Here is an 11,179-nt window from a genome sequence, read left to right on the forward strand (position 1 = left end):
TAGCATGTGATTCGCAGCAGGGATTCTTTGTTCTAAAGGACACTCAGAGACTGAATGGGGTCTAGGGATCCACACGTACATGTTTCTGTTTTAATGTCCTGATTTAATGATTGTACTATATTTCAGGGAAATGCACACTAAATGTTGGAGGGTGAAGGAAGCACTATTTCAGCAATGTACTCTAAATGATTATGAAAAAAAACTTATTTGCACCAGACTTGCAACTTTACTTTAACTTTGAGATTATTTTTGAAATAAAGAAGACTTTTCAAAAGTTTTAGATAGGTTACCATTTTTATTAGTTTCTGATTTAAACTTCCAGTGGTTTGTGGAAAGAAAAATTAAGAAAAAAAATACGTAGGGGCGCCTGGGTGGCTCAGTCGGTTAAGCATCCGACTTGGGCTCAAGTCATGATCTCGCGGTTTGTGGGTTCGAGCCCCGCGTAGGGCTCTGTGCTGACAGCTCGGAGCCTGGAGCCTGCTTCCGATTCTGTGTCTCCCTCTCTCTCTGCCCCTCCCCTGCTCATGCTCTGTCTCAAAAATAAGTAAAACATTTAAAAAAAAGAAAAAAATACATAAATTCTTATATCTTCCCTTCTTGAGCAAAAGTAGCATGGCACACAACGGGTCCTCATTCTGCTTTTTGTTTTTGACACTTAAAGTATTCTGGGTGGCACTTCACATCAGTAACATGGAGCTCTTCCTCATTCCTTTCATGGCTGCATAGTGCTCCACTGAGTAGCCATATTATGACCTATCCTCCAGCCCTCTATTGATGCTCATTTGAGTTATCTCCAATACTTTTAAATTATAAGAAGGAAGGAAGGAAGGAAGGAAGGAGAAAGAAAGAAGAAAGAGAAAGAAAGAAAGAAAGAAAGAAGAGAAAGAAAGAAGAGAAAGAAAGAAAGAGAAAGAAAGAAAGAAAGAGAAAGAAAGAAAGAAAGAAAATCATGATGAATACCTTTTGCACATGTGTTATTTTGTACTTACGCAGGCATATGTTTAGGATACATTTTTAGGAGTGAAATTTCTGGACCCAAGAATAAATTCTTCTTTAATTTATTATTCTATAATGTATTATCATCTTCCTCTGCGAAGTACCAGATTGCATTCCCACCACCAACACATGAAAGGATCTGTTTCCCCCATAAGTCTCACAAGCAAAATGGGTCTTATAGATTTTTACCAATCTGATAAATAATTTGCATTTATTTTATGGTGAGGGTGGTTGAAAGTCTTTTCATATGATTAAACATCACAGAAATTTGGTTAAACTCCACAGGTGAATCTGATGGGTGCCAGGTTTGGAAACCACTTTCTTGTCCTTTTGTGATTTGGGTAGCTAAGAAGAAGCACTGAATTAGTAAATCTGTTCATGTTTATTGACTTTCACTGGAGTTTAGACAGACACGGGAAGATAAGTTTTATCTATTCAAATATCGTAGCCTCTATGAAAACTTCCCCAACTTTACTGAGCTGGTCTTAGCACTGTTTCCCCTGGCGTTTTATATACGCCTCTATTAGCACTTATCTTACCAAATTAAACCTATATGTTTAAATGACTTCCCGCTGGGCTTTTGAGCCTCAGAAGGTAAAACACTATACCTTATTCATCTTTAGATCCTTAGGATCAAATCTACTTTCTGGCACCTGGTAGACACTCAATAAGTGTGGTTTTGAATAAATAAATAAGCAACCAATAACACTGGTGTTAAATTCATAATCATATCTAGCACATAGTTTCTCAGTAAAAACACACAACAGAAAGGAAATGAGTTTTTTTTCTTGGACACCTTGAACTTTGAAGGACTGTTTATTTCAAGCTTCTGATCTCTGCCTAGCTTTGGTAGGCTTCACTAAGAAAACAAGTCAGTCTCCAAAGTTCCTGCTTCCTTTCCTTTGCCAACACGCAGGTGTAGGAGCCCAACTCCTTTCACAGTGACATCTTCTGGTGCTGCCCAGAGGGAATGCTCCACAACCTGAACCCCTGCCTTAGCAGCAATATCTGTCACATTTCCAGAACATTTGGCATGAGTACAGTTGTCATGGGATGCCCTTCTGATGCCTTTCCTCCCTCTCTCCATGCTCCAAGGAGTTGCACTTCTGGCAACCCATTTCATCTGTGAAACTTGACTACACTAAGGTTAGAGCCCAATCATTTGAATCCAGAAGATGACAAGCATAATGTTCTGCCTTGACTACTGTGGTTCCATTTTTCTACCTAAGGTGGGGGGGGAGTCTTAAACATAAAACAACTGCTACTAATGATATACCTTAGGAGATGGAACTCTCTTTCTAACAGTCTTATTCCTAGTTAATGCTCATATTTATTCTGAGAAATATTTTAAATCTCTTTTAGAAGACAGCCGTGTTCCTATTGCAAAGCATTACTGTAACATTGCATGCGAAAAATGCCAGGACCCACGGCCGCGCACAACGTTGTAATCAGAGAATAGGCACATTTAATCACCTCATTTGTAAGTTAATTTAAAAACATACGAAGACTGAAGCTCTGGTCTTTAGGAAAGCTGTTCTGTGTAATCATAATTGCATTTGTTACTTCAATACTCTTTTTCTTTCCTAGCCCCCAAATATATCTGTACACTTCTGTTAGAATGGCAAATCAGTTCTAAACCACCCATTGCTATTTATTTCTTTTCTTAATTTTAGTTCAAAACCAAAGATGTTAGCTGGGATTCCGTGTTGGCCATGAAGAATGTTGGACCATATCATTTGAAGGATGAAAGAAAGTGAAATGTGAAGAGGTGAAGAGAAAGGAACACCCCAGGAGGGTGTTTCTGGCTCCAGCCTGGCTCAGAGATGGTGGGGAAGAAGGCTTTCCCTCTGCTGTTCTGTGCTAGTTCCCTGGTCAGGCGACTTTAAAGGCCACCTCCATCCAGGACAGGTGGAAGAAATGGAAATAGTTAAGCCAACTAACTGAAATGTATACATCAAATAACATTAAGTTAATAATTTGTACCCACAACTATCTAATAAAAGAAAACAGGCAGGGTAGAAATTTTATTTTATTTTTTTGGCTTTTTTTTTCTGTGATGTTGTATAAATACATTTAAAAAAATAAAAGTGTGCACAAACTAGAATGACTGGACCGAACTGTTTTCTGCCTGAGACCTGGGAGGGAGGGGAGGGGAGTCGAGGGGTCGTCCTGGAACCCTCCCTCTCCTTAGTCCCCATGATGTGACAACCTGGTCCTATCCCTGTACCTCTGGCACGGCTCTCATTTCCATCCTCCCCACCTCGGCCTCATCACCTCACACTTACATCATGCCAGCAGCCTCACGATCAGCCTCGCTGCAGCCACACCTGAAGTCCATCCGCAGGCAGGTGGACTCTCCGCAATTCAAAGCTGAGCCCAGCTCCTCTTCCTGATGCTCCCTCGTGCATGAAAGGCCCTTTTCTGGCTGGCCTTTCCTATCTCCTCCGGTCTCATCATTTCTCACGTCCTGCACCACCACCTTCAACATGCACCCTTAGCTCTAGTCCTACTTAAGAGCATGCAGTTCTCCCCCAAGTAACATGCTACTTGAGTTTTTGAGTTGTGGCCTTTTTGCTGGTTTGCTGATGGCTTGTCTCCCTTCACCAGAGTATAGGGTAACGAGGGGGAAAAACTTGTCTATCTTATGTATGCATTCCCAGCATTTGGAAGGATTCCAGGCACCTTAAAGGTACTTTTATAAAGATTTGTTGGCTAGATGAATGAATACCCCAGTGCCTTTGCACATGCTGCATCTACTATTTAAACTGTCCCTTCCCCCCTCCCTCTGACTTAAATCTTATTTCTCTCTAAAACTCAGCTTAAATATCAATTCTTCTGGGAAGCCATCCATTGCTATAATTTCCCTTCCCTCTCCGACCACACACATGGACAGACACACATACACACACACACAGTTGGCTTTATTTCTCTTCTGAGATCCCATTACACACTCATCCTCAGTGTGTAAGTCCCAAAAACAGTTGACTGTTTGCCAAAGACAAATACTCCCCTTCCCCTTCCATCATGTAGAATTGTTTCCAGAAAGTGGCTGTCCAGCCATGGCATTATGTGGAGGCAATGTGACTAAGCTCTGACAAATGGCCTGTGGTCACCACTTTCAAGCCTAGCCCAAAAATATCTTCCTGTGCAACACTCCAGTTTTCTGTTCCTTCCATCTGTTGACTGGATGCTGAGGACCCAGAAGAGAAACTCCAAGGCCATGGAGATTGTTGGAGCCATATGATGACTGCTTTTCAACCACTTGCATGACTCCGTAATACAAGAGGGAAATAAACACCTACCGAGCTGAGTCATGGGCTGGGGGGTGTTTGTTACAGCAGCTAGCCCATCATAACCTTCCCAGCATGCCAGTACCATAGTGCAGAGTCCTGCCATTGCCCATGTGTCTGTCTCCCTCTCTGTAGTCTGCACACTTTGTGCCACATTACCATGTTGCCAGGGTCTAGTGCAGGGTCTGGCACCTGCATGAGGTTAATACTTCTGGCAGCTAGTTCACGACTCTAGAAAAAAAACAAACTGCGCCAACCCTTGGTTTTCTCCCTAACAAACCTCCCATGAATCCCTCTGCCATTTCCACTATAGAGAATTTCTCATATATATGTTTTGCCTTAAGCAGCACTTGGCCCCTCCTCTCTGCTAAGACACTTCACCCATCTAGAAGACCTCTGACCTCTGGGCTTTGTTACCAAAGTGTTCAGCTCTTGCCTCTACCCAAAGAGTTCAGCGAGGAGAATTTCTTTTGAAAAAGCGATCTATGCCTGTGATTAATTCCACCCTTCTGGGAATGTTCATTTGTTTTGTTTTTGTTTTAAATAGAACTTTTTTTCCTTTTAAAAAATGAAATAAAATGTGCCTAATTTCTCTTCTCCTTTCCAATCCAAGCTGATCATTACTGCTTCTGACTTTGGTGAACTCATTCTTGTGAATCTTACATTTAATTGAGGTCCTAAAACACCACGGTGGGAGTTAATTCCATTTCTAACACGAAACATAAAATCTAAATGGATTCCAGAGTGTGAAACAGACTTTTCTGTTCCAAGTTCATGTATGGACTTACCACATCAAGTAAATCACTTACAGTAGGTGGGAGCATCATTTCAAATCATCGTTAATAACGACAAAAGGTACCATCTCGAGGCTCTATGCACCAGACACCATAGTAGACGCTTAAAATGCCGTCCTTACCACAACAACAGGAAGTAAGAATTACTCCCTTTTGTAGGGTCACCATAGAATCTACTCAGGACGCTTGAGATGTTGAATGGAGACGCTATGCATAGGTGTGCCAGGACACAAAGCATAAACCAAGATTGGCCCTGGCAAAGCAGGGCATATGGCACCCTCCTCGTGTTTCAGCTAAAGAAACCCTGACCCGGAGTACCAAGTGCCTTACCAGGTCCCACAGCTTACGAGGTGACAGGACGCAAAGGCAGGTCTGTGTGACTCCAAAATCCATGCTCTTTCTAGTGCCTTTGTCTTAAGTAATGGGCACAGTGGGAGGAGGTAGGAGGGCAGAGGGTAGAAGCGGAGGGCGTGAGGGTGTGACTGATCTGGTTACATCCACCTGCTTAACCAGGTCAGCCTCACTTCCACAGGCTGCCACCGTCACTGCTTATTCTGCAACTCCCCAAACTCCAGACCACACAGAGCCCATGATGGGACACAGTCAACCTGTGCTCTCTAATGATGGACTTTTCATGTAAGCTTTCTGGGGGGAAAGAAAGAGAAAATAAGAAAAGAGCAAACTGAAAGACGCTTGGGGATAACAAGGGAATCTAAAGAGAGTCACCAGAGAAACCAGACTAATGAACGCAGGAGGCTTCCCAGAGGACCCTGGGTTTTGCTGTCCAGGAACCACAAGTGAGAAAGGGGGGAAATACATACTTTTAGCAGAAAGCATGATGTATTTTTCAACCTGTGAGACAATTTCATAACCCAACCAACGGTTTCAAGGAATTATTCACCACTGCATATGCAGATGAATTTACATAATAAGGCTTCTCCATAGGCAAGTATTTACCATAAGATACGAAAATACATCTGACTTCCACAGGCTATGTTGTCTGAAAGCAGTTGTTTTTTTAAAGAAATGTTTGACTCATGCATTTTCACTAACATGCCTTGATTGCATCTAAAGAAATATGAAATGAAATGACAAGTACTTCAACTGAAAAAAAAAAAAAACAAGCAAAAAAGCAGTCACTCCCAAGGGGCATCTTATATGTCAGCTCACACTATGCAGCTTGTGATTGATGTAAATGTGTTCTTCACCCTATAAACAGATATTCACTTCACTCGACTCCATGGCCCAGCACCTCCATTCCGTGAGAGACATGATTATTTCAGCAATGAAACCTACCAAATGTTCAAAATGACTCACAAGGCAGCGAGCGGCACGGAGATTGGATTGTGAGAGCTTCGGGATGGAAAAGGTCGGTAAAGAAAACACTAGAAAGATTGGGAGAAAGGAGAGCGGCTGCAGAAACCTGCAGGTGGAGTCTGGGTGGGCTCAGGGCTTCGGAAAAGGGACTGGGGAGGAAGTGGTTTTCTGTTTGTCTGCCGGCTGCAGGTTCTGACAGTTAGGCACCTGCTTATCTGTCCCCTTCTCCAGTAAGTCTCTGAGGTCCCTGAAAAGCCAACACTGAGAGTGGAGAGGGAGCTACACAAATACTCCCAGTTTTTAAACAAGCTCAAAACTATTTAAAACCTGATGCTTCTGTTGCCACTACTCCCTAGCTTTTATTTCTACCTTTTCGTGTGGTTACATCTTCATGTTTTCTTCTTTTGAAAGGTATCCGAGCCTCTCTCGAAACTGCTCTGATGAGCTCTGTTTGTTGCATTTCTCTTCTCCCTCTGTGCTCAGGGAGGTAGAGCACCAGGCAAGGCTTGCTCGCCATTCGCTAATGCTGTGACCCAGATTGCGTCTGTTTGGTTTAATAAACAGGGAGAGCTTTAGCCTCGGGGTGGTGATACATCTAAGGCTGCATCGAACCCCCAGTTTGTTTATGAGGGATGTTTTTGCCTGCGGTAAAATGTAGGCATCAGCTTTTGATTTCTTTGGAGTTTATTGAATGGACCAAGGTTCAGGAAAATTTTTTAGACTCTTCAGAAATATTCACAAAGATGTTATCTCTGTCTCTTAACATACTTAGGAAGAGGTGTAAATTGCTTCCCCTTTTAAACTTGCCAATTTCTGTCCCCTTCTGATTACTAACTGGAAGGAAAAGACAGTGCCCAGCAGCACTTAGTGCAGAGAGAGCACTCAGCAAGCCTTCCTGATTTAGCCTGATAATGTTGCAGCATATTTATGCACCTGCAGTAGTAACTAAGTATTATTTATTGAGCACTGAGCACTTACAACGTACCACGCTCAGAGCTGAGCACTTCACATTCATTAACTCATTTAAACTTCATAAGTACACTATGAGATAGATATCACTATCTATGATGGATATCCAAGAACACACATCTATTAAGTAGAATGAAAACTTGCATCTGCCCTACTCCACACAGACCAGTTATTCTAGGAGTGCATAAGACTATAGATTCTAGATCACTTTAACTATTGGAATGATGGGGTTCCAGACATGCTACCCTAAAATGTGGCACCTTGGCATATCCAACATTTTAAGCTGAAGGAGTTTGAGCAGGAAGGCCACCATGATCTTCCTTCCATCCTTCTGGAAACAGGTCATAAAACCCTCTTGTGGGAGGTGCTCTCCCCTGTCACTGGAGGCAAGGAGCACCCTTACCTCTGAAGAAGGGACCTGGAGAGAAATCCTAACAAGCAAGCCTCCCTAGGTTTTCCCAGCTTCCTACACTTACCTCCTACACCTCACTCTAACATAGTCCTCCATGGCTGTTCACTCTTCATCACATCTAATGTAAAAATACTCAGATCTAGCCGATTCTTTGGACCTTCCTCTCCTTACGAAGTCTCCCATGTCACATGAGAGTTATCTTCAATAAATTTGTATGATTTTCCCCTTGTCAGTTCAAGTTTTGGACCCAGCCAGGGACCCTAAGAAGGCGGAGAAAAACTTCCCCCCTGCTGCAGGGATCATCACAGCACCGTGAAGCAAAGCACTCTCTATCTTTCAGACAAAGAAACTGAAGCTCCAAGAGTTTAAATGACTTGCCCTAAGTAAGGGGGCCAGACATAAGGGGAGAAAAACACAGGATACCTAGTTCAATTTATTCCAGGTAATAACAAATAATGTTTTAGTATAAGTATGTCCCCAACATTATTCATTATCTGAAATTCACATTTTTTAAATATTGTTTTAATGTGTATTTATTTTTGAGAGAGAGACAGAGACAGAGACAGAATGTAGGCAGGGGAAGAGCAGAGAGAGAGGGAGACACAGAATCCAAAGCAGCTCCAGGCTCTGAGCTGGCAGCAGAGCCCGACATGGGGCTCGAACCCACAAGCCATGAGATCATGACCTGAGCCGAAGTCAGACGCTTAACTGACTGAGCCACTCAGGTGCCCCTGAAATTCACATTTAATGGAGTGTCATGTATTTTTGTGGCAAACTTAGCCTACAGATGTGGTACTGATGTGAGGCAGTGTTGGACCGTAAGAGCCCCTAAGCCCAGGGCTCTTTCCATCACCCTGAGAAAAAGGGCCTAAAATCCCTACCAGATTTGCAAATCATCCTAGCAAACTGCCTCTATCAGCTACTCAAACAGCCATGTAAACTACTATCTGTCACGATAGCTAAATTGACCTTGTATTAGGTATGAACCTCAACCTATATCCCCTGGTGTCAAAAATTATAACTTTATTTTTTATAACTCAACTTAGTTTCTATTTTATTTATTTTTTATTTTGTTTAATGTTTATTTATTTTTGGGAGAGAGAGACAGAGCGTGAGCAGGGGAGGGGCAGAGAGAGTGAGACACAGACTCTGAAGCAGGCCCCAGGCTCTGAGCCGTCAGCACAGAGCCTGACCGGGGCTCGAACCCACAAACCATGAGATCCTGACCTGAGCTGAATTCGGACGCTCAACCGGCTAAGCCACCCAGGCGCCCCACTTGGTTTCTGTTTTAAATCCTCCTTCTCCTGGGAAAGTGGAAGCACTCCTTCTTGATGCTTTCCCTGGGGTGTGCCGCTGTGAGATAATAGAAAATAGAAAATATTGGCCTCTGCCCCTGTTCTTGGCACAGAGCTCCTAAAACCCTCATGGATACCTGAGTGATAAAAGCACTTTTGTTCTAATCATTGGTCTTTGACCCCAATTCCTAACACAGATGTCCTAAATTCCATGAAATTTTCTGAATAATAGTGTCTTTTGTTCTAAACAGGTGACTTTTGGTGGACTCCTCGATGGCTCCTGGATGGGTCCAGTCCCCAGAAAGACCAAGCCATGATGAGAAGCTCGGAATTTTCAGCCCTCTCCCACCACCACCGCCCCCCCCCCTATTTTCCAGAAAGGGGAGAGAGGCTGGATACGCAGTTAATAATTGATCGTGCCTACGCCCAAGGTATGGAGTTAGGAGAGCTTCTAGGTGGGTGAACACATCCGCGTCACATACTAAGGGGGTGACACAGCCCAATCCACAGGAACAGAAGTTTCTGCGCTCAGGATTCTCCCAGACCTCACCCTAGGTGCCTCTTCATCTGGCTGTTCATCTGTGTCCTTTAGCACATCCATTATTATATAGTAAACAGGTAAACATAAGTAAGTGTTTTCTGGAGTGCTGTGAGCTGTTCTAGGAAACAATCAAATCCAAGGCGGAGGACGTCATGGGAACCTCTGATGTGTAGCCAAGTCAGACAGAAGGTGTGGGTCACCCGGAGACCTACTACGTGCAGTGCCGTCTGAAGTAGGGGCAGTCTCAGGCAACTGAGCCCTCAGCCCGTGAGATAGGGTGCTACCTGGAGGTAGATGGTGTCGGAGAATTGCTTGGTGCAGAAACCTGGCCGCACCTGGTGTCAGAAGTACTGTGAGTGTGACAGTCGCTGAGAGAGGAGGAGACACACGGGAGGACAAGTGCAGGCTTCCTGCTCGGCCACAGCTCTGGAATCTCACAGTGCCAGGCTGCCGTGGGACAGGGTTTCCTCTGGTGACCGAGTTGTCCGCTCGCAACGGGGTGCTGCCTACAAGACCCTTCGAGTCCGGTGGCCCTGGTGCTGCAGTGACATGGGGCGCAGGCCTTTGGGACCAACTAATTGCCTAAATGTGGAAGAGTCAGAAGTGAATTCCAGGAGAAAAAACATACATATATCCATTAGCATCTTACGATATTCTCCCGCCTTGCATTACAACATAATGTCCGAGCTATGCTTTTGCAAATAAACTATTTACACGTTATGAATTCCTCATTCGATACACTGCTGTCTACAACTCTGTCATTAAAATTAATATAATCGGCTTAACACATTGCAGCCAGACCGATTTCCTGAAGGTGGATTCATCAGATTAGTTCAGAGCTCAGATCCCTCCAAAGGCTCTCCTTTGTCTCTGGAACGTAGTAGTCCTGGCTCCTGGGTTTGGCGCCAGAGAACGTTCACAACCTATTCCCTTCTGTTTTCATCTCTGGCTTCCACAACCTGACACAGCCAGTCACATCTGATGGGCCGGTGCCCATCAGAGCACCACCCCCTGAAGTGTTGCCCTGCCCCCCTGCTGCCTCTCCACACCTGTCAAGCATAACTCTTGGGTTCATACCCTGAAAGGGCGGACCTACACCAGCCGACTCCATCTTGTTCTGTGTCCTCCACCTTGAGTGACTATGTCCCCGACATGACCCCTTTTCTGGGAAAATGGCAGAAACCTCAAACCACGCCTCCTCCCCTTGAGTAACCTCCCGCTCACCCGTTCAAACTTCCCGATCAAAACATGCCCAGAGACCTGCGGACCGGGACTCCAACCCTTCCCCAGCCAATGGGCTGAGGCTATGACCCTTCCCCAGCCAATCAGCTGAGGCCACGACCCTTCCCCAGCCAATCAGCTGAGGCCACAGCCATTACCTCACCAACTGCCCCTAGACCCCTATAAAACCTTTGTGCTTTTGAAACTCGCTCTCTGGGGCACCTGGGTGGCTCAGTCGGTTAAGCGTCCGACTTCAGCTCAGGTCAACTCGCTCTCTCTCCCCCGCATATCACCACTGTGTCAGTGCAGGTAGGAGATTGAGCTCGAGCTAGCTTGAACAAAGG

At 44.4% G+C, this 11,179-nt stretch overlaps 1 long non-coding RNA gene across 2 annotated transcripts; it reads left to right on the forward strand.

Annotated features, from left to right (window-relative positions):
• The first annotated feature begins 5,264 nt into the window (after window positions 1-5,264).
• On the forward strand, window positions 5,265-10,949 carry LOC124502651 (uncharacterized). 2 transcript variants are annotated; one of them, XR_006959965.1, is made up of 4 exons: window positions 5,265-5,450; window positions 6,300-6,449; window positions 8,012-8,220; window positions 9,325-10,949. It is a non-coding gene; the product is annotated as an uncharacterized LOC124502651 (long non-coding RNA). The 2 variants fall into 2 exon arrangements; XR_006959966.1 differs by lacking the exon at window positions 8,012-8,220.
• The last annotated feature ends 230 nt before the right edge of the window (window positions 10,950-11,179 follow it).

Source organism: Lynx rufus, unplaced genomic scaffold, assembly GCF_022079265.1.
Source record: "Lynx rufus isolate CCGP_SWC_20201006 ecotype Redwood Valley unplaced genomic scaffold, mLynRuf1.p SCAF_7, whole genome shotgun sequence".
In the NCBI taxonomy this organism is placed as follows: domain Eukaryota; kingdom Metazoa; phylum Chordata; class Mammalia; order Carnivora; family Felidae; genus Lynx; species Lynx rufus.